The 23782-nt window shown below is 44.9% G+C and overlaps 1 protein-coding gene and 1 pseudogene across 2 annotated transcripts in view; both read left to right on the top strand.

Moving 5' to 3' along the window:
- The window catches only part of TMCC3 (transmembrane and coiled-coil domain family 3), a 272483-nt gene that overhangs the window by 98681 nt on the left and 150020 nt on the right, over window positions 1-23782 (top strand). The window lies entirely within an intron of this gene.
- LOC136167921 (small nuclear ribonucleoprotein G pseudogene) lies at window positions 1542-1892 on the top strand (annotated as a pseudogene).

Genomic DNA, 23782 nt, shown 5'->3' with positions numbered 1-23782 from the left:
TGGTTACTCGTTAGTCTTGTTAGCAATGTTGGACTTTAAAAAAATGTTTGCTATTTCATTTTCCCCTTTTGTTATTGTTCCAAATATGGGCAGTATAGGACGATTAACCCTCATATATTTACTCTCCCTATCAATTGCCAGATGCCTTAAGATTACTTATTTTTTGGATTGGGAAACATACAGTCAACTTAAAGCATTTTAAATCATCACCTTTTTGTAACTGAAGCCCCTGTTTAAAAGTGGGGCATGTTTCAGCTGTGCTAGTTGCGGTACTTCCCCCAGGATCCCTTGGACATTGTTTTAGACCATCCTTTAGGAAGGGAGAAAGAGACCTTTTAGCTGCCAAGCTATTCACAAATGCTGGTGAGATGCTTATTAGGTCATCAACATTGAACCTGCCAAAGTAATATTCATATACACAATGTGAAATGAGAGCTTAGGGTTATTGAATTAATTTGATGGATGTGGACAGCCCAAGAGACCATTTAACCACCAGAGGGATACTTTCTCAGCAGAATTCACTAGTTTTCTTGTCTCCAGTTGATTAAATTAACCAGAAAATGGCTATAGCTTCAGTTCATTTGCTGATGTGTTTTAAGGAAATGTGCTACAAGGGAGTAGTAATATTCCCTTACCTCTACTCAATCAGTGTTTTAGAATTCAGCCTATGGATCCTGGACCAAGCTCACAGTTCTGAGAGGGCTGTTTCCATGTGGTTTAGACATGAAAAGAAGACTAGCTTCCAAGCGTAGGTGACTCTTTACCCACGGCCATGAGGAACCTTCTCCCTCCATCTTCACCTGTTGCCTGATGCTCACAGTTGCTTTAAAAAACATTGGATCTCTAAATTAAGGATTTGTATTTAGTGAAAGCGTTACTTGCTCAGTTGTGTTTGACTCTTTGCAACCCCATGGACTGTAGCCCGCCATACTCCTTTGTCCATGGAATTCTCCAGGCAAGAATACTGGAGTGGGTTGCCATTTCTTTCTCGGGATCTTCCTGACCCAGGGATTGAACGCGGGTCTCCTGCATTGCAGGCAGATTCTTTACCATCTGAGCCACCAGGGAAGTTAGGACCTAAAATTTAAATATGTTGAAAGGTAAGAATGACTATAAGTTCACACTGAAGTATAAACCACTTACCTTAGATCTTTCTGAGAGAAGGATTGGGCCCCCAAAAGGGAATGAGGTAAGTGAGTCTCCACCAGGGAGAAAGAGAAAGGAGAGGCTGGACTTTGGTCTGAACCTCATCTTGGATGAACTACAGGATTGCTTTCAAAGCCCTTTCCATGTGTCACTGGTATTTGTAATGAAACAATTTATGAGTAAATTGACATTTTAATTTAAATTGTTCTGTTGCTTAAAACAACCTTCTGTCTCCCTCTGCTTTCTGTCTTACCAAGCAAAGTTATAGGAGGGATTTAGTGAGAATTTAGTTTTTAATCTGTTTAGTAGGTACCCTCCTTTAAAAAGATGTATTGATACCTCTGCTCTTCAAATGATTCCTACTTTTCACTCTTGAAAATCCCTGGTCCGCGTTTGGAGGCTTCTTTGAGCTCGCAGAGTAGACATCATGAGCAAAGCACACCCTCCCGAGTTGAAGAAATTTATGGACAAGAAGTTATCATTGAAATTAAATGGTGGCAGACATGTCCAAGGAATATTGCGGGGATTTGATCCCTTTATGAATCTTGTGATAGATGAATGTGTGAAGATGGCAACTAGTGGGCAACAGAATAATATTGGAATGGTGGTAATACGAGGAAATAGTATCATCATGTTAGAAGCCTTGGAACGAGTATGAACAATGGCTGTGTTCACCAGAGAAATCAACTGCTTCCATGTGTCCCCTTCTCCACATTTTACTACCAGAAAAACTGGGTTGTGTATATTTTCTTACTTAACTTTTTTGTTAAATAAACCTTTGTAATAGCCAAAAAAAAAAGAAAGAAAGAAAGAAAATCCCTGGTCCACTTTCTCTGTACAGTTCTCATCTGTTTGAAGAATATCCTTCGGTCCTTCTGTTCTTGTGCTGTTTACTCGTTCCACACTGTCTGCCCTCTGTTCTCCAAGGGAAACCCCTCATTTCTGTCTCTTCTTCTGTGAAGTCTTCCCTGGATCCCATCACCTGCACTCGGGCGCCTCCTGTATTCAAAGAGCAATCATCTATTTCTGAATGCCTGCGTGTGTGCTCAGTTGCTATGTCGTGTCTGACTCTTTGAGGCCCCAGGGACTATAGGAGCCCATGAAGTTTTTTTCCATGGGATTCTCTAGGCAGAAATACTGGAATGGATTGCCATGCCCTCCTCCAGGAAATCTTCCCGATCCAGGGATTGAACTTGCATCTCCTGCATTGGCAGGCAGATTCTTTACCACTGAGCTGCCAGGGAAGCCTGTTTCTGAATACACACTCTCTAAAATCTCTGCTTTTTTTATACTCATAACTGTCCAGTTAATAAACTTTTAAAAAACTTTTTTAAATACTAAAGAAATATGTTGTCTTAAAAATGTAAATATAGAGAAGGTGAGAGAATGAAATTCCCTCTCCTCACCCCTCTCCCTCCCTACCAGCTCTCATAGGCCTAATATGGCTTATTGTGTATCTTTTCTGACTTTTCCTATTCATATGCAAATGAAGTATATATAAAATTATTATACAAAAATAAGATCATACTATTCTATAACTTGCCTTTTAAAACAATATGCTATTTGTAAGTTGTATATTTTCATGGTTATATTCTGGTGTACCTCCTACTTTATTTAAACAATCCCTTCTTGATGGACACTTAAGTTATTTCCAGTATCATCTTCTTATATACAGTGATGCAGTAAACATCTTTTAACACAGACCTTTGTGTGTGTTTCATGGCATTCATTTCGGTAGAAGAGGAACATCTGAGTGGAAGAGTCTACCCATTTTATTTTATTTTAAAAAAATATTTATTTTGTTTGGCTGTGCCAGGTCTTAGCTGTGGCAGGTGGGATCTTGAATCTTTCTTGTGGCATGTGGGATCGAGTTCCCTGACCAGGGGTTGAACCCAGGCCCCCTGCATGGGGAGCAGACAGTCTTAGCCACTGGACTACCAGGGAAGTTCCTGACATTTTAAATACTGACAGATATCCCCAGATTGCTCTCTAAAAGGGCTGTACTTATACCAGTTTACACTCTCATTGGCAAACTATCACTCAATTCTTGTCTCACCTTAGGTACCACTTTCTTGGGGAAGCCTAACTTGTCACTTGTACCTCCAGCTGTTGTGGGGTGCCATCCTTTCTTCTCATGGGTCCCATCAAAGTTCTGGTTCTTTCCTGAATTTTGGCATTCACCCCTGTATTTGAATGTTAGATAATCAGTCATACTGTTCCATCATTGAGCTCTTTATTTTTCCTGTAAAGTTTTTATTTCCCCTAATTTCTAAAGTCACCCCTGTGCACTATATAAAATCTCAACATCATGGAAATATATTAAGGAAATACAAAAAGATCTTTGTTTTAGATAGTCCATTTATAAACCTGTGTTTCTCATTAGCACTGACAGCGTGTACAGTACTAACTGATTCATGCAACTATCTCACCTGCAAGCCTGACTTCTTTGAGGGGAAGGGGCCATATCTTTTCACTTTTGTGCCCCAGCCCTTAATATGGTACATAGTGCATCTCAGTAAATACTTGTCACCTGAAAGGACTGGTTGAGCGGAGGGTGTAAGATAAGCCTCAGAAAACATGCCAAGTTACTTAGGTGTGTGTTTTTTTTTACTTCAGTTCAGTTCGGTCGCTCAGTCGTGTCCGACTCTTTGCGACCCCATGGACTGCAGCACACCAGGCCTCCCTATCCATCACCAACTCCCGGAGTTTACTCAAACTTATGTCTATTGAGTAAGTGGTGCCATCCAACCATCTCATCCTCTGTCATCTCCTTCTCCTCCTGCCTTCAGTCTTTTCCAGTGTCAGAGTCTTTTCAGATGAGTCAGTTCTTTGCATCAGGTGGCCAAAGTATGGGAGTTTCAGCTTCAGTATCAGTCCTTCCAGTGAATATTCAGGACTGATTTCCTTTAGGATGGACTGGTTTTTCTGCCTAGCCTTCTTTAAAAAGGATGGCTTTGAATGTATTCCTCCCATAGTACTAGGCCCTTAACAGAATCTCTAATTCTGATGAAACTCACCCTTTTCTAGAAGATTTGGTTTCATAGCCCTCAGGACCTATTGAGTTCTTTAACAAAGCAAATGCAGTAGCCTGGGAAGCAGTTATTAGTGGAGGGAGATTGGTTTACCAATGTGATTTGTTGTTATGTGTGCTTATTAGGCACTGGCTCTGTGCTTGTGAAGTCAGTATTCCCTACACTCTGCTGAGCCAGGCAATCTGGTGAAATAAGAAGTGAGGCCAGGCCTTTTCAAGTTCCAGAATCTAATTGCAACCACAATAATAGCTACCATATTTTGAATGTTTTCCATGTTATTTCATCCTCATAAAAACCCTACAAGGAAAGTATTGTTTCCTCCAGGTTCCAGATGATATTCTGCCTCGGGGATGTAAACTTTCCAAGGTCACACAGCTCTTAAGTGGCAGTGTGTGATTCTGAATCCGAGTCTTTTTGTTAATAAACCATCTTTACTCCTTTTTTTTTTTTTTTTTTTTAGTTCTCTTTCCTTGTCCCCAGGTGCCCAAAATAATCTTTCTGCTGTGAAATAGGAAAAACAGATCATTTTGATAGAAAAGCTTGGAGTCTCTTTGTTCATTGAAAACACTCTTTGAATCCTTGAGAAAACACCTCATCTTTAACTTTGCTTTTTTTATACTCCTCTTCTAAAATCGTGGACCCTTGGAGATGAAAGGAATCAAGTCCTCAGCTCACATACTTTAGGGAGAGGAGCAGGCAATGGCTGACTTGTTACCCATCCTTACCATCATGGTAGAAAATCTTCTGAACTTTGCTGTGTGCATGAAAAGCCTGGTGTTGCTTTGGATTTATCTGGGTGCAGAGGTAGAGTTTTACAGAATTAATCATCAGAGGTAAACTCTAAACTAGGGCTGGAACATAAGGATAGACTTGTCCATAGACGCTATGAGGACACGCAAATTGCCTCAAAGCCACGTTCCTTCGAAGAGTCTAAATGAGATCTTGCAGATATCTTTTTGATTGTATCCATCCCATCCCAAATTGTCCAACATTTCTCTGATTTTTACTGATGTGTAGAAAAGTGGATCTATATCCATAATCAGTTATCTGAAATTTTAAAGGAAATTCTTTGCTTATTACCTCTTATATTGCATCAGAACCCCAGTGGGGCTGGGGTTGCACTCTGCAATCAGACATGTTGATATATCTGTGGTACGACTTACAGCTAGAAGGAAAGACTATAAATATGTGTCACTTGGGGTCAGATTTTTGTTACCAAGTGATTGATTTACACACACTTAGAAAAAAAGCTTTCATATTTCAGAATTTTCTGGGTCCCAGAATTAAAGGTAAAAATGTGTGGGCCTATAATTTCCTTTCTCTTTGCTCTGATAGAAGTTGAACTTACGGGGCACCAACATAATGTCTGATAGAGGATGCTGTGTTCAGTTTTTAGTCACTAAGTTGTATCTGACTCTTTGTGACTCCATGGACTACAGTATGCCAGGCTTCCCTGTCCCTCACTATGTACTAAGACACTCCAGTATTCTTGCCACAAGAGCCCCAGGCTCTTTGTTAAAATAAAACAAACTTTGTTTCAAGGCAGCGTCTGCCTTTCTGACATTTAGGGGGCTGCTTGGCACCTTTCTTGTGTGTGTGTCTGATTCCTTTCTTTGTGTGTGTGCTGAGTCCCACACTTGACAGGTCTCAGGCGTGGGGATTTCCCTCAGGCTGCTCCCCCTGACCCCCACTTCAACCAGCTCCTCAGCCACGTTCCCTTTCTGTCTCCCGAGGGAACCTGAACAGCCGGTCTCCACCCTTGTCTTTGTGAGGACCATCACACCTCACACTGCTCAGCAGGCTGCTTTTCTCGAAGCCACATACTCCCTAAGCCTTTGTTCCTTGGTTCTGGGAGCCTTCACCATGGCAACCGTTTTGGCTCATCTCAGTCCATTCCCAGGTGGTCTCTGAGGCTTTGCCCACGCGGTGCCACGCTGAAAAAATGCAGCCTGGCCCACGAGATTGCTTTCATGTTTTAATTGCTTATTTTGGCTTGTGGCACAGGCCCAGGGATTTTTCTGCAGAGGGATGGGTTTCACCATGCCTGGTGGCCAGGCTGCTGTCTCTCACCCTTCTCGGTGTGAGCCACACACACTTCTTACACCCATGGTGATACCTCGCAGTTTCCAAAGCCTTTCTGAGATTAGGAGAGGCCAAAGCCAGATGGTTCGACAAACTCTTGTTTCTGCTCCCGCTCTGGTTCCTTGTGGCCGCTTACATTCTGTTTAGCAAATGCTTTTCCAGTTTGTGGGCTCCATCAAGCCGTGAGTGTCTTCAGAAACTATTTATACCCCGAAGTGTCTGTCTGTTGCTGCTAGTGGCTGGAGTTTGACAGCTGGTACCATCAGCTTCTCCCCGCACCTGATTTATCAGAGTGCGGTATTCATGCCAGGTGGCTCTTGGGCCAAGAGTCTTCAGTCATCCCGTGACTTAAATTGCCAAGGCAACAATGTCTGGTGATACCTCAGGATTTACAACCTGTTCTCAAGGCTCTCGAATTCTTGCTGACACAGTTTTTATTCTCATAACCACCCAGAACTGCGAGGTGTGTAAATCTTTGAACTTTTCTGCAGAATTCATTTTTCTGCCTTGAACAAGTGCTCAGCCCACAGAACATGGGCTTTAGGGAACCCATGAACTTCTGGAAATTGTGGGCACTGTTTTCTGGGGACATGAGTGTGGGTATTTGTTGAAGAGAGGCTTACATGAGTTCTTAACATCCTATTCTAAAACAGTGTGTCCTCAGGAAAATGATTTAGTCTTCTGAGCCTCTGAAAAATGAGAATAGTAAGAGGTCTTACCCCATTCATTTGCATGAGGAGACAATGACAAGATGTATATAAACTGCCTGGTACGGTGCCCGTAAACATTCAGTAAATGCTGTTGTTGTTTAGTCCCTGAGTCATGTCCAACTCTTTTGCAACTCATGGACTGTAGCCCACCAGACTCCTCTGTGCGTGGGATTTCCCAGGCAAGAATGGGTTGTCATTTCCTCTTCAGGGTATCTTCCCGACCCAGGGATTGAATCTAAGTCTCCTGCCTTGGCAGGTGGATTCTTTACCACTGAGACACCAGAGGAGCCCTTGAGTAAGTGTTGGCTGTCACTATTCATCTGTGATCCTCAAAAAGTTGAAATTATGTGACTGCTTTTTGTCTCTTGGAATTAAGTACAGATGCATAATCAGTAATGATTATCAACATTTTTACAGCCCTTTATGCTGCACCAAGAATCTTTGCAATACTGCCTCATATGATTTTCACAACATCCTTGTAAATGGTGGGAGAGACTGCATAATTATCCCTTCCCGCAGATGAGGAAACTGAGGCTCAAGGGAGACCAGACCACTTGGCTAATTGGGCTCAGAAAAATGACTTCTGCTCAGTTCTGTGATCAAACAGACTATTAGACAAATGGTTACAATACAGAGTGTGATGAGTACCTTGACCCTTGAAGTCCAGAAAGCTAAGGTCATCACGAGGGTCAGGGAAGGCTTCTGGAATAAGTGACTTTTAATCTGAGCCCTTACACAGAGGTAGGAATAGGCCAGGTGGAGAGTGGACTGCAGAGTGTTGCCTCTAGAGGCGGAAGCACAGGCTCGTTCCTGGAGGCAGGGGTACCTCTGGGGTTGGGCGCTTTGTGGCAGAAGGGGATGGAGATGAGGCAAAAGAGCAGTTTTTGCGCCCCCCCGCCCCTTGTGGCTCAGCTGGTGAAGAATCTGCCTGCAATGCCGGAGACCTGGGTTCCATCCCTGGGTTGGGAAGATCCCCTAGAGAAAGGAATAGCTACCCACTCCAGCATTCTGGCCTGGAGAACTCCATGGACTGTATAGTCCATGGGGTGGCAAAGACTTGGACACAACTGAGCGACTTTCACTTCACTTCACTTCCAAAAGATGAATGACTGAAGAAAGAGGAAAGGAATAGAGCAGAGAATTACATTTGGATTTATAGGCATACCTACAAAGCATGCAGCTATGTAAAATAATTCTGAGGAAGACAGACAATGTGGGGATTATATTAGGTGAGGAGGAGCATGTATAAAACTACCCATATGCTATGATTTTAGTTGTGTAGAAGTGACTCTACCAAGGACTAAGACTTAGAAGTTAAGTTGAAGAAAAGAGAGTAACTCTTTTGTTGAGTTGATATTTTGGGGTTTTTTTTTTGTTTTTTTTTTGGCCATGCCATGCAGCGTGTGGGACCCAGTTCCCCAACCAGGGACCAAATCCCCTGGACCATCAGGGAAGTCCCAAGATGGTATATTTTTGAAACTCACTATGTTATTTTTTAGGTTTTATTTTACTTGTTTGTTGCTCCCAGTACTTGGCCTGGGTGATCCTGGCTCCAGCATTCATTCCACTGGGCCTCTAGCCTCTTTAGTTTTGATTGATTGATTCATTCGTTCATTTTGTGCTTTTGTGTGCTTGAGCAAGCCCCAGTTATGTCTATGTGTCCGTCCCTGGATGGGTCAGTATTCAGAGAGCTCAGCCCCCAGGCCCCAGAGCCCGCTTTCTCTGTGTCTAGACAAGATCACTTGCTCTCGTGACACCTGTAATTAACACTCCCCTTTTCTTTATGTGAAGAAGAAGAAAAGGCAGCGATGGTCAGTGAACCAGGTGGCCCTTTCCACTGTCCAGGAGGAATGAAGCAGGGAGACTAAGTAACTGGAGAGGTGACAATTGAAATGACCGGGTATCAGGCAGAAATGTCCATTTGACCCGGCGTGTTACTGTTTGGAGTCTGGTGCTTTTGGAAAATTGCCTGGTTCCTTCTAAGTTTTTCACAGGGAGCAAAGGCGTTTGCTGAGTGTGGTTTTAAGCAGTTAGTTGGAAGGTTTCCCTCTCATGCAGGTCAGTGAGGAAAAAATCAGCGTGAATCTGTGAGAGTGTACATCCCCAAGCAGCCTTTACCCGCTGGTACTCTATACATTCTGTGCATTTCTGAGGTTCTGTGCCTTCCAAAGGCAGCTTCAGGGCGCAGGGACAGTTAAGAACGGTGTTTAAGATTTCAAACATGGTGTCTGCTTTAAAGTACTCCCAACACACATAGAGTGTGGGGGAGAATATGAAATAAGGGTGAGGGGCACATGGGTTCTTTCTGTTCCCTTCACCTTTTTTATGCTTTTGTTTGTTTGTTTGCTTATTTAGCTGCACTGGGTCTTTGTCGTGGCCTGCAGGCTTTCTCTAGTTGCAGCTCGCAGGGCTTCTCTCTCGCTGTGGTACGCAGGTTCCTCTTGCCGTGGAGCATGGACTCTAGAGTGCGGGCTTCAGTAGTTGCATTGTGCAGGCTTAGGTGCGCTATGACATGTGGGATCTTTGCTCCCTGACCAGGGGTTGAACCCCCATGCTCTGCATTGGAAGGCAGATTCTTAACCACTGGACCATTAGGGAAAGTTCCTTGTTGTTGTTTGTTTTTTTTTAAAAAAAAAACAAATTTAAGTAGCACCTAAAAGGCTGGTCACAAAATACTTAACCGGAAACAAATGTGAAAAGCCCTAGTGACAGTGCGCCCTCTGATGCCCCTGGGGACAGCCAACCGCAGATGCCATGGCCCCCCTTGGACCCGGAGTGAATGGGGGCTGATGAAGCAGGGGCAGCAGAGGTGCCCAGAGGTGGCAGCTGTCCACGGGCATGGACCTCATTAGAATATATAACACAGAAAGGATGATTATGTGCATTTTAGAAAACCAGAAAGAAATAGTCCAAAATTCTACTCCTGCATGATTCATTTTATTGTTTTATATTTTCAGTGTAATACAGAATTAAAAGAAGTCTCTTTAAGTCTCTGTCATCCCTTAAGAGCCCTGAAGCTCTGATGATGGGATTACATGAAAGTGAAACTTGAGTAAGTGATGAGGAGCTGGGGCCAAGTCCCACATCCAGTTAGAGGCGAAGCTTGGCCACGTGCCAGGTGTGGCGTGTACTTGGCATTACACTAAAAATAACAAAACAAAAGCATCATTTTAGTTCTGCACCCTTTTCAAAATGAGCATGGTCTTTTCTAACGAGCCACGTCCCAGGTTCCTCATCTCCCTTCTGTTTTGTGCTTGGCGTTCCCTGACGGACAGTTGTCTTCCCATATTCAAATTGCTGATACCTAAGGAGTAGATGTTCCTTACATGGTCATCAGTGAGTCACTTGTCAATCAGTATTGAACATATATGTATTGTCAGACACTGTGTTAGGCACCAGGAATGTAATGGTGAACAAGACACAGTCCTTGACGGGAAAAGTTTACACAGTCTGCAGAGGCAAAAAAAAAATAAATAAAAACAAACACTTAAAACACAGGGGGTCCCTGCCTTGATGAGCGCAGGCTTGGGAACATGGCCGTGGGGGGAGGGGAAGCACTGACCTGGCTTTGGGGATGTGGATTGGGGCGGTGGGGGGGTGTTCCAAGGGAAGTTTCCATCAGGAAGTTGTTCCAAGCAAGCATCTGAAAAGCTATTAACTAGAAAGAGGAGTGCAAAAAGGTGAGGGGAAGCTTTCCAGGTAGAGGAAATAATTACAACCTTTCCCCGAGCAGGTCTGCCTGCAGGATATTAATATTGGATTTACTCTTACCACTTGTATTTGCAAAGAAAGTGTAACTTAGTTTTCTAGAGTGAACTCAGGCTTCATTTGAGCTCCTTGGGTAGCAGAGGAAAACCAAAGCTTATTCTAATCCGATAGCTTCGTCTCACCCGACAACTAAAATTGGCTGTCTAGGTAATTTGGTTTTGGCTGGAGGTGTCTGTCTTTCAGAGCCCTATCCTCACTCCACCTCCTCCTTAAAATGGCCCCTGAGAAGAGCAGGAAGTGTGGTTTGTATGGCTGGTAGTGGCCAGTGGTCGGAATGAGCGGACCACATGCTGAGTCTTTGAGTCCTTGTGTGTGCCTGGCCGGACTGTTCCCTGGAGGGTAGTGGCTGAAATGCCTCTGGTTCCACCTGACTTCTCAAGGTGGCTTGTTGGCAGCAACCAGCAGGGGCTGTGAGCCTGGTCATTCACCACTAGCCTCCCCATCCCTGCCTGCTGCCAGTCCATCAGCCTGCAAATCCAAGGGTGGAAAAAAGCATAATGATAGATTTTAACATACACCCAACATTTGGCTAAGTTTCTGGCTGCGGAAATTTGGTGCCTCGATTAATATATATTGGCTCCCTGTCCTCTTCCTTCTGGGCCAGTTTCTCCCCTCCTCCCTTGAAGAGAGGACAGGCAGGAAGAAGATCCTTATGGACTCAAAGTGGCATTTGGGAGGTAAGACCTTTGGTACTCAAACAGTATGGGATTTTAAGAATAAAGTGGAAGAAACCTGCCCACGTCCTCTAAACTTATTGAAACCCTATGAATTGTCAGTAAAGGCCAACAATAAAGTTGTTATTACCATTGGTATTTGTAAAGTGCATTGCAGTAATTTCCACAGAAGAGTGCCTGACTCATTGTAAGCACAGTGAATTGTTGCTGCAATTACAGTTCTCATTTTATTTCATCTCTGCACTGTCCCTCCTTGGTAGATGAAGGTATGATTCCTTTTCACAGATGAGGAAACTGAGGCTCAGATAAATTGACTTGCCCTAGAGCACTGTGTCGTAAGTGGGAGGCAGCTTGTGAAACTAGGTCTTCCTGCTTAAGCTCCTTCTTCAGTCTCCTAGGTTCCTCCTCCATATCTGTCTCCCAGCCACTCTGGTTCACTTACAGAGTCTTAAGGTGAGACAGGATTTCCATCTTTCAACAAGCCCAAAGGGAAATTCTTAAATTCTAATACATAATCTTCCTTAAGGCTTAAGCACAATGGAGCCACATAGGATCAAACTAATTAGCTTTTGATTTTACCCTTCAGGTAAATTTAGACGCAAATAAAAAGTACGAGCATCTTTAAAGGATTGTCTTCAGATTTTAATGTTAGATCCTATGTATGCACACACAAACACCTGATAAATTATTTTAGTTGGTATTGATGAGAATAGAATAATGAGCCTCATTATCTTTAGGCTCACTAAGAGCTTTCTACATTGATTTAGAAGATAATGAATGCACAGTTTGAACCATTTCTAATTCCAGCAAACAAACTTAAAGAAACCCTGCATCATTTCAGTTCAGTTCAATTCAGTCGCTCAGTTGTGTTCAACTCTTTGTGATCCCGTGAACTGTAGCACACCAGGCTTCCTTGTCCATCACCAACTCCTGGAGCTTGCTCTAACTCATGTCCATTGAGCAGTGATACCATCCAACCATCTCATTCTTTGTCTTCTCCTTCTCCTCCTGCCTTCAGTCTTTCCCAGCATCAGGCTCTTTTCCAGTGAGTTCTTTGGCAGTCTACAAGTAGGTCATTAGGAGCTTCCCTTGTAGCTCAGTTGGTAAAGAATATGCCTGCAATGCAGGAGACCCAGGTTCAATTCCTGTGTCTGGAAGATCCCCTGGAGAAGGAAATGGCAACCACTCCAGTATTCTTGCCTGGAGAATCCCACAGACAGAGGAGGCTGGCAGGCTACAGTCCATGGGGTTGCAAACAGCCAGACATGACTTATCGACTAAACCACCACCAAATGGTTCATTAGTGTTGACCATGACTGTGCAGAAAACAAAATCAAGTGAACCTTTTGACCTGAATATGGAAAGCAAGACCTTTCTCCAGATGTTCAGTAGAAAGACAACCAGCCCAGGAACGAGGACTCTGGCAAGAGGAGCGTTAATCATTTAGCACTTTTCTGCTATGATTCTGCTGTGTTGCCTACTCAGGTGGACTCCAAACGAGTGTGCAGATGAATAATTCATGCTGGCAATGGCTTTGACCTCTCTGAGCAAGTCTCCCTCCTGAGCAGGGAGCAACTGACCATGGAAAGACACACCCCGGCCTAAGGTTAAATCCTTGTTGTCCCTGCCCTACTGAATTGGCCATTTCCTGTTCTGATTGCTAATCTTTAGTGCAGTGCCCAAACCACCCACCTTTTGGGCCCAGCTAAGGGAAACCAGTTGATATGTGGGGTATGCATTGGGGGAATGGCCCTCCAGCAGTCCAGATTTTGAAGGGGCCTCCATGGAGTGTGTGAGAGGGTCAGCTGAGCCTGGCAGTTTGGGGAACATGGGCCACTTATGACCCCATAAAGCTGAGGCTTGGGTGAATCATTTAACTTTCCTGAGCCCCAGCTTCATCAGCCTCGAAAGCCAGACCTTTAGTCCTACCCTGCCCACCTCAGGAGGAGGAAGTGGTAACACTTGGTAAATGTTTACAGTTTAAAGCACTATTAAATGTAAGTTGTTTCTAAAAGGTCAAATACTATTTACCGAGGTCCTTAGAGGAATAAAATTGATGGAGACAGGAAGTGGTGTGGTGGTTACAGGTGGGTGAGAGGAGGTGGGAACGGGACTTGTGTTTAATAGGTACAGAGGTCCAGTTTGGGAAGATGAAAAGTTCTGGGAATTGATAGTGGTGATGTTTGCACAACAATATAAATGCATTTCATGCCACTGAACAGGACACTCAAAGGGTTAATTTTATATTCTATACATTTTACTATACTAAAAAAAAAAAAGAAAAGTTGTTTTAATGTTCCTACACCCACATTCATCCAAGCCAGCCTCGAGGAGCAGCCTCCCTGCTACCAGATCTCTGTCTCCCTTCTCAGACTTCCATGCCGCCCCCTCCTCCAAGTGCGCTGGTTGAGTAGAGGTTACTGGAGATTCTCAGGTCTGTCCTCAACCCCCACTGTGCCAGGCTCCGCGCCAGGCCAGGACGGACGGAGATAAAAGGATGAGTGCCTCCCGTCTGGAGAGGGACGCAGACTGCAAACAAGCCAGCTTCCAAGACAGCGTGGGAAGGGCTGAGATGGGCCGGCCAGGCTGCTGAGGGAGGGCAGGAAGGCTTCGCAGGGTCCTGAAGGATGTGCCAGCGCCAGAGTTAAGCAGACCAGGAGACTGGCAGGGGCACGGCCATCCCCTGCATTTGCCCTAACGCTCTATTTATTTCCTGCTTCTCTGCATTTGCTGGTGCTCCTCCTTCAGCTAGAGCGCACTCTTTCCCTTCTTTCCCCCTGAAAAGCCTCCTCATGCTTCAAGTGCCAGCCCAGATGCCACCTCCCTTCTGGAAGCATTCCCTAAACCCAGCCCCAGTTCATCTCCCCTCTTCTGGAACTTCCCAAGGCGGCCTCTTCCGACTCCATCAAGTGTGTATTTCACTCCGTCAGGTGATACAGCCGTTTGTATTTCTGCGTCTCTCGTTGGATATAGACTGGGATTATTCCAAGTAGGAGACACCAGCTGGAACTCACCTTAGCACAACAATCATTTATAAGAACTCGGACCGGGGCGCTGTGTTCCTGCTTTCCTCCCCACTCAGCCAACTTCACAGTCCCTGCGGTGGGGAGATGGCATTCTAGGCCTCCGGGGCTGGTTTCTGCACTGCCTGGGGCAATGATCATCTCTTGACCGGGTAGCTGTGATGGGGCAGCAGGATCTCACATAGACTGGGTGTGGGTCAAAGCCCGTGTGTGCTGGGGAGGAGCAGCCTTGAGCTGTTGGTGTGAGCTGCATTTTCTGTAGTGGTGGACCCTGCAGGCCACTCAGGCCTTCAGCTCCTCCCTGGGCTTCCCACCTTGCTTCCCTGCTCCCTGCCCTGCCTCCCCTGTGGTTCCCTTCCTACCCTGCTGGCCATTTCTTTCTTCTCTTATTTGTAGATGTTGTGGCTTTCATCCATCCCTGTTGTTAGTGTTTTTTTTTTTTTCTGTGATTTCACTGATACATCTTCCTATTTTAGTCATTTTCTTTAGCTGATTCGGTTCATCTAAAGTTTGATTGCTGTTTGTTTGCATTCACGTTTAGTTACTGTTCAGATCTGAGTGCCTGACCCATGTGTTTACTGTCTAGTGGTTAATCTCCAGGAGATGTCCCACCATATGCACAAAAGTGCAGGTGCCTTCTACCTGTCACTCCTGGGTCACCCCCATTCACCTGCCGTCCCTGCATTGTCTATGGCTGTGAATGGTATCAACTGTCCCCTGTCAAATCTGGGAGCCGCTGTGATGCTTTCCTGTCCTGTACCAAATGAACCTAACCTGATGTCAGACCCAGTCCCTTAATGCCTCACAGATCTGTCGGTTGCCATGGCCTGCATCATTTCTTACTAATTTGTAAGTGGCCTCTTGTGACGCCTGCAATTCATTTCCCTATCGTGCAGCCCATGTGATCTTTCTAAATAAAACATCTGAGGATGTCAGTTTCTTATTTAAAATCCTTCAGTGGCTCCTCGTTGCCACTGGAATGAAAGTCAGTCTTTAATGTGTGAGACACAGAACTCTCCCACACCTGCCTGCCCATGTATGAAACCTCAGCTCGTGGTGCTCTCTAGCCTTAGAATTTCTGAGTACGCCTTGTTCTCTGGGACTCCCCCCATGCCTTCTTTTTTTTAGAATAAACAAATAGATAATGTTTTATTATTTACAAATGAAGCATTAACACAAGAGTGAGTAAAAAAGCATAGACTGCTTCTCGATTTAAAAGAGGGAAAGGTGAGGTCATTAGGTTCAAGTGAAATGCATCTGCCTCTTCTCTGTGTATTTATACAGCTACCATTGAGTCCAGGAGTACTAATAATCTTATATCAAATATACCAGGCTCCTAGAAACCTACTTCTACCAAAAAACAGAGAAAATGGCCTGAAGGTTCTAACAGTAAAATGGACTTGCCCTGAAGTAAACCACATTTCTGCACCTCGTATTGAAATCTCTCATATGTAAAGTGGAAGCTGGAAGCTTAACTGTCTACACAGTCGCAGAGCACAGCCCCGAACCAACTTTCCTGTCTTTTATTAGGTTTTGCCCAGGTGACTCAAATGGGACTTGCTCTGGGGCTGGAAAAGAACATGTTGGTGAGAAAGAAGACAGGGACACATGTTGAGTAAACAGCCAACAGCCTCTGCCACCATCCTGACTTGATGTTCCATGATGAACAGTATTTTATGCTGCTCTGTACCAGACTGGCTACTTTCTACTGTCTGCACTGAGTCACTGATTATAGAGAATTCTCTGTCTTGGTAGCTATAGTTACCCAGGGTTCAAACTTCTCAGTACAACTTCCTGTCTTAAGCTATTCTGTTAGCAATGTTCAGTTGCAAAGAACAGAAATATCAAAGAACAGTGGTTAAAACAAGTAAGAGTGTGTTTTTTTTTTTAATCACATAATGTAAAGCCTACAGGTAGTCTGGTTGAATTCCTCATCTGAGCTACTTTCATCCTCATGGTGACAATATGGTGGCTGCAGCTCCAGCATCACGTCTACATCCAGATTAGGAGAAGAGTAGGAGAAGGGATCCTTTTGCCAACTATTTCCTTTTATTAGGAGCCAGAAACAGACTTGGACTTTATTCACCAGAACCATGACCTATGGCCATCTGTGACTTCAAGGGAGGCCGGAAAATAGTATATTTAGTAGGGCATGTTAGAGTAGTGACCAAAATTGGGGTCATGTTCACAAGAAAGAAAAGAGTAAGTACATTCACAGCTAACAGGGTCTGTCATATACTCCATCAAATGTGTTTCTATTGCTATAGCTACACAATCATATTTACTCTAGCTGCAGGCACTTTAGTGGTGTTCTTTTATCTCTTGAAATGCAGGTGTCTGAATACTTTTGCAAAGTGCTTTCTGCAGAATGCAGTTTTACATTGGAGTGGACAAAAGATATTGGCTGAACTTAGTGTTTTCTGGAAACCATACTCTCAAATTGTATTAGTTTTTCCACTATTGAACTATTTAATTAGACATTCACAATATATATGCAAATCATGTTAATCTTCTGTTAATGGTAACAGTCAGTCTAGATGGTCTGTGCTTGACAGGGGAGCATTAGAATGACTCAGTGCATGAAACTCGACTGCTTGCATCAGTAATTCTTCACAAGCGTTTGGTTTTATAATCTAAATTTGTTGGAATTAAACTTGAACAGCTCATAAATACTATAATTAATTTTTGTTCCACTTCTGGTCCAATTACAAATTGATTTAAACCCACTGCTGATAATTCTCTCTGCTGCCCATATATTCCCTGGATTGTGACACTCACCCTGTTGTTGACTTTTCACTATAATTGTATGACCTGGGAGAGCACGCACCACATTATCTGCTTAGCAGAGTCCCTGGCCTGTAGTAGGTGCTTGGTAGCCTTGGTGGAAGAATATCATTGCCAAATGACTCGACAGTGATCAGTTACGTATCGGCAGCAAGAGGCAGTCCCCACTGGCCTACCAGTTCCTGTGTGCCAGCCAGTGTTTTATTTAAAAAGAAACCATCGGCTACAGGGTAGAACATGTCAGGCTGGGTTTGGATGTCTAGGCTGTCTCTGGTTGTTTACTGTTTTCCTTTGAAACATGTGTGCGTCTCATTGTCCAGAAGAGAATGTCTTTGCAATGCCAGCTCCCAAGTTGCAGAGAACTGTTGTTAATGGTCCTAATTTGAGTCAGAAGCCAACCCCTGCACCAGGCAGGCATCTGTGTCCAGGAGGCTGGGCCACTTGTAAACATTTAAGATGGGATAGAATCTTTGTGTAAACGTTTAATTTGGGATAGAAGCAATGCCTATAAGAGGTTTGAGGAAGACAGCCCCAGGCAACTGACCCGGCCACCTCGGCAGATTTGCTCTTCAGCTACTTCACCCGCACCTTGCTGTGTGCACACTCGAATTTTATTGATTCATTTACTCAACGATGGCTGAGCACTAGCTGGGGAGCGTGTGTTGGTGTTGTAGTCTGCTGCTTACCCTGTGTGTTCCATGTCTTCTCTGTGCCTCAGTTTCCTTATCTGAAAAATAAAGCAGTAACTCTTTATAGGATTGTTTTGAGCACAAAATGACATTTTATAGATGCAGCCTATTATTATTTATAACATGTTCAAAGATATATGTAGAATATGTTGTGTTATATATAATTGTGTAGAAACTTGGAACAGCGCCTAGAAGATGAGTATTAATGAAATGTCAGCTGTCGTGAGTCCACAGCCCCTTTCCCATGATTAAAATCCCCAAAAACTTTTTTTGTGGTTTTAAAAAAATTTTTATTCAATGCTTATAGAAAAAAATTCAAGAACCTGCTGTGACCAGGTAGGTAATGACTTTCAGCAATTCAGGAAAGTTCTCAGCTATTATTTCTTTGAATGTCTTCTTACCCAAAAGCTCTTGACAACCAAAATTCCTTCATAACTGGGGCAGAGAATTCTGACCTGCTCTGAACTCAGTGGCTTGCAAAGCCTGACCCAAAAGGAGTCAGGGTGAGAGTATTTTGAGGCTTTATTTAGCCACTCAGTGTGACTATTCACACATTTTGCTGCAGAAATATCAGTGGTGGCAGATTACTGGGTGCTGCCCCAGCTCCACTAGCACGATTATATCATGCTATCATTTTCAAATGAAAAATTCTGAATCCCAAAGTGCATCTGGGCCCAAGGTTTCTGACTAGGGATCGTGGCCCTCTCATCATTTTCCAGCCTCTTCCCCAAGGACCGCACTGTGCCTGCATGACTGGATCACAGTCTCTGCCCTGAAGGGCTCAGAGAGCTGAGCGGGTCCATGTCAGTAGCATGTGTCAGAGGCAGCCTGAGGTCCTGAGAGCCCTTGGAACAGCCATTAGCTCATGTGGTATGGGGACGGTGGTTAAGGAAAGCATCTGAAACAGGTGCCATGGGTAAAACTGGAAGAACCCAACACCTCCTTGCATCAGGCCTGGTGTAAGAATCTGAGCTGCCCCAACCCGGAGGCCAAACAGCGAGGCTGTTGCAGAAGGCAACCACAGCCAGTAAATAAAGAGCAGAAGTGATGAGTGGTGTTCTGGGTGCCCTGGAAGCCTGTGAGAGGGAACCAACCTTGTCTCAGGGGTCAGAGGAGACCTCCCTGCCCATGTTCCTTCCAGACTGAGACCTAAGAGGGCTGAGCAAGAGTGGGGTGAGGGAGAAACCTGCAGATCCCAGGAACAGGGAGAGGAGAGTGGATGTCCAGGGCGAGGAAGTGGGAGAAAGCCTGTGGGTGGTGGGAGGGAAGGGGGGTCCCTGGGCTGAGCCAGAGGATGCCCAGAGTCTAGTGTCTCTGAAGACAGTCCTGGTTTATGACTGTTGTTCCAGCATTGTTATGAATAGCAGTGTCTTTCATTCTCCAAGGTGTCATTATTTGGACCATTTAAGTATATGGTCTTCCCTACATAAAGGCCGACACAGAGAACTGAGAATTTATCCTCAGGGAAGTAGGAATCCACTGGAAGATTTTAAACAATGCACATTTTTAAAAAGTTATTTGGACTTTTGCACAATAAAACACCTTTTTTTTTTTCCTAAGAGACTGTTGATCAGTCTCTTAGTCCCAAGGGTTCCTGGAATAGATGCCAGACCTGGCAAGACAGCCCAGAGTGCTGAAGGCAGCCCGGCCTTTGATGCCATAGGAAGAAAGGACCTATGTGGAATCATGGACATGGAAACAGAGCCGGTCTGATGATCCTGTGGCGTGCACATGTGCTCTTCCCTCAGCTGAACTCTCAGGAGTTCCTGTGTTGTCTGGACCACCCTCCGAAACAATTGTAGGGCTGTCCCTGAAAGTTCAGGAAGGGCGGTGGCCTTTTCTTTCCTTTCTCCCCACGTCTGGCCTGTGTGTGTTTGCCTGCCAGCAAGCCCGTGCTCAGGCGCCTGCCTTTCCCCCATCTGATTTTCTTTGCTGGCCAGAGCTCGCAGTTGGCAGACACTGACTTATCAGTCTTTTAGCCAAGAAAAGACAGAGGAGAATTCAAGAAACCCAAGATTCATGTTTTACTTTTGTGTAGGATGCATTCAGCGCCTCCGAGAGACACAGACTCGCCCCTCTGGGAATTTCTTTACTCCTAGTTCTTACTTCTGTCACATTTTGAGCTCTCCTGTCTGCTGCTGGGTAGGTGGGAAGATAAAAGCTCCATGACAGCTGGTAATCCCCTTTGGGCCGCACAGCGGGATGTAGTTTAAGGCGATTTAGCAGTAAGCATCAGATCAGTCCTCTGCGATTAGAAGGAATTGGAACAGTTCACAGCTGCCGGAAAGGCTCCCATGGGGATTGGTGTCCTCAACTTGATGGTGACTGTGAGGATAGACACTTGGAGGAGGGAAGAGGTTAACAGGGCTCCCCCCTGAGGCAGGCTGCCTGGGGCCCCACCGGCTGGCTCTCACCTGGGTGAATTTATCTCAGCTGCTAAACTGAGGAACAGTATCGTGGGAGTGGACGATTCGTCCCTCAAGGGTGGACTCACGTGAACACACACAACTCCCACATTCACGTGCACTTACACACACAGACACACAGAGCATTAAAATACCAATTTAGTCACTTTCAAGTCAAATCCTTGCATTCCCCCCCCCCCCCCAAAGGCCAGCTGAGCTATAAATTCAGAGCCTGTTTTATTCATTTTATCTCCCTGCCTCTGAAGCAAACTTCACAGGTGATGATGCTGTCATTTTAGACTGTCTCTACTACAGCCCCTCAGGGTACACTCTCCCCGTACCCCCCCTCAACCTGTAGTTAAGTTTTGATAAACTTGGGATCCCTAGCCTTGCACTGGGAGCCTGAAGGCCCCAGGAATATTTGTGTGTGTGTATGTAGGGGAGGTGTGCACATGTGTGTTTTTCTGGGCAAAGAATTCATAGGTTTCCCGAAATACTCAACAACCACCCCCCACCCTAAAAACAGAGGCATGTGGACATCCACGGTTGGCTACTAAATTGAAACCCTTTAAAGTAATACTTTATCACTTTTAATAATCTTTAATACTTATGCAGCATACACTCAAAGGGATGGCGTGAGAAACGGCATCAGCTTTCCCCCCTTTTGTCTCCAAAATTGAACTCTGATCCCGACTTATATTTGCCACTCAGCATAAGAAAAGCCCTGCAGATATTCAGATCTGTCGTTGCCCCCAATCCCACATCCCTTCTAGAATCTCAAAATGGTTCTTAATTAGAGGAGAAATCGTTGAATGGAAAGAGAAGTATTTCCATTAAGGAAGGCTGAGGTAGTTGCAAAAAACTTGAAGAGATGGTCTTCTAGAGTTGGAGTTACTGAACAAAGCCATATACTTGAAAGGTGTCTCCAGATGGTGTTATTCCTAAAGGCATAATGTAAATGCTTACCAGTTTTCCCAGCAGAGGAATAGCACTGCACTTTATTAGCCGAGAGGGAACACACTTTGCATTCTAGGATAAGATTCAGGCTGTTTCTAAGGCAGCCATGCACACCTCTAATCTGGCAAAGCCCAGCCACACAGTGTGTGGTGGCTGGTCCCCCTTAGGGACCCCTCCTTTTGTCCTTGGAGGTCTGATGTGCCCACGGACTTGTGAGTCTGGCCTGGCGGGATTTGGGTGTTTAATGCAGTGTGATTCTGGGGATGACTCTTCCCTGTCTCCCCTTGTATTTCACAGGTGAGATGTTGGCACTCACCCTACCTATTCCATCTGACTTTGGCCTATTCCTGTTTACAGCTTCACTCTTCCTGTGTCAGTAGTAATGCATCTTCGTGATGGTGACCATCATACGAAAATGATGCAGGATAATAATGACTATGCATTAGTTGTAACCTAGCGTTAGTTTACTTTGAAATCTTAGTGTAGAGTATTCTGCCGTAGAACTGGGCTTATGAGAGGCTCTCACTTTCCACATTGTGTGTTTTGACAGTATTTAGATTTTCATGAACATGTATGCTTCTTCTGCTGCTGAGTCGCTTCAGTCGTGTCCAACTCTGTGCGACCCCATAGACGGCAGCCCACCAGGCTCCCCCGTCCCTGGGATTCTCCAGGCAAGAACACTGGAATGGGTTGCCATTTCCTTCTCCAGTGCATGAAAGTGAAAAGTGAAAGTGAAGTCGCTCAGTCATGTCTGACTCTTAGCGACCCCATGGACTGCAGCCTACCAGGCTCCTCCGTCCATGGGATTTTCCAGGCAAGAGTACTGGTGTGGGGTGCCATTGCCTTCTCTGTGAACCTGTATGGTTTTTATATATAACTTGATTGAGGGTAACTAGAACAGCTCTCAGAGCACCTGGTTCTCAGCATTGACCAGCGCCCCCCCCCACCCACCCACTCCCACCACCAGCACTTGCATCCACGTGTGCGATGGAGACGGGGGGATGGGCCAGGTAGTAAATACTTCAGGCTTCTGGGGCATATGTTCTCGAATCTCAGCTCCTCATCTCCACAGCTGTAGTGCAGAAGCAGCCATAGATGATATACCAACAAAGGGAGCTGGCTGCATGCCAATAAAAAACTATCACAGGCACTGAAATTTGAAGTTCATGAAATTTTCACACATCACAAACTAGTACTCCTCTTTAGATTTCTCTGTTAGCTGTTTGAAAAAGTAAAAAACATTCTTAGCTCATGAATCATGCAGAAATGGATAATGGGCTGGATTTTGCTAATCCCTGCTCTTTTTATATTAACTTACCCCCAAGGTAGGTTGCAATGATAGAAGTCTTAAAACTAAGATATGATGTTAGAGGAAATCAGTGTTTGCTTTTGGGTATGAGGTGGCGATTGACTCAAAAGGGCCAGCTTTTTTACTTACTGGGGTAATAATGGCAGGGTCCTGTGTCTTGCCAGGGGCGTGGGTTACACAGGTGAATACTGATTGAAAGGGTATTTAAGATCTGAACATTTCATTGTGTATAAATGATACTTCAATACAAAGGAAAGGAATAACTGTTACATGTTGTTGTTTAGTCACCCAGTCGTGTCCTACTCTTTGCGACCCCCTGAAATGCAGCACGCCAGGCCTCCCTGCCCCTCACCATCTGCTGCATAACAACCTGAATATCCCAGTGCCACCTCGTAGGCAATAAGCACTTGTTTCTCCCTCTCAGGTCTGTGGATCAGCTGGGGCGATTCTGCCCCATTCATGTGCCTATTTTGAGCCCAGGACTGGGGTAGTAGTTCTCTTGGCTGTGGCAGAAACGCAAGGCAGCGAAGCGAGCAGTGCGTGCACATTTCAAACCTTCCCGTCCCCCACCTCAGTTGTTATATTGCTCAGACCCAGTCCAACTGCTAGCAGCTACATACCCTAATTTAAGAGAATATAATTAAAATGCAAAAAATTTTAAAAAAAGCTTCATCCCTCATGTATGAAACCTGCCAAATCTCCACCTTTGAAAGGATGGCAAGTGTTACAGAAGGACATGCATATGGAATGACGGAGGCTCAAAACAGGACTGAATACATGTCAAAATACATCTCCAGATAAAAACAGGTGTCTGGAGCGTCTTCTGTTGTCCGTGCGATGGTGACGACATCCGAGATGGCGCTTCCTCTGCCCGTTCCATCAAGACGGTGATGCTCACCCTGCCGGGCCGCTCCCTCTGCGAACTCAGCCTGCGCACGGCTTCAGCAGCCCGCTTGTGCTGCAGCCTGACCACTCTCTTGAGCTCTAGACCCTCACTGCTGTCCGTCTGCTCTCTGCCCCAACTGCCACAGACACGTCCATGGCTGTGTTTGTGAACTTCATGCTCCGATTTCGCTTCATACTCTGATCTCAGTGAGGCAATACCATCGTCAAGTCAGGCATGCAGAAGTCCTTCCAGGCTCTTCACTCTCTTTCATCCCCAAATCCAAGCACTGCTGTCTCTAAATGACTCATTCCCCCACC

Source organism: Muntiacus reevesi, chromosome 4 (genome assembly GCF_963930625.1).
Source record: "Muntiacus reevesi chromosome 4, mMunRee1.1, whole genome shotgun sequence".
In the NCBI taxonomy this organism is placed as follows: Eukaryota; Metazoa; Chordata; class Mammalia; order Artiodactyla; family Cervidae; genus Muntiacus; species Muntiacus reevesi.
The sequence above is the reverse complement of the archived record's forward strand: the minus strand, read 5'-3'. Positions and strand labels throughout refer to the sequence as shown.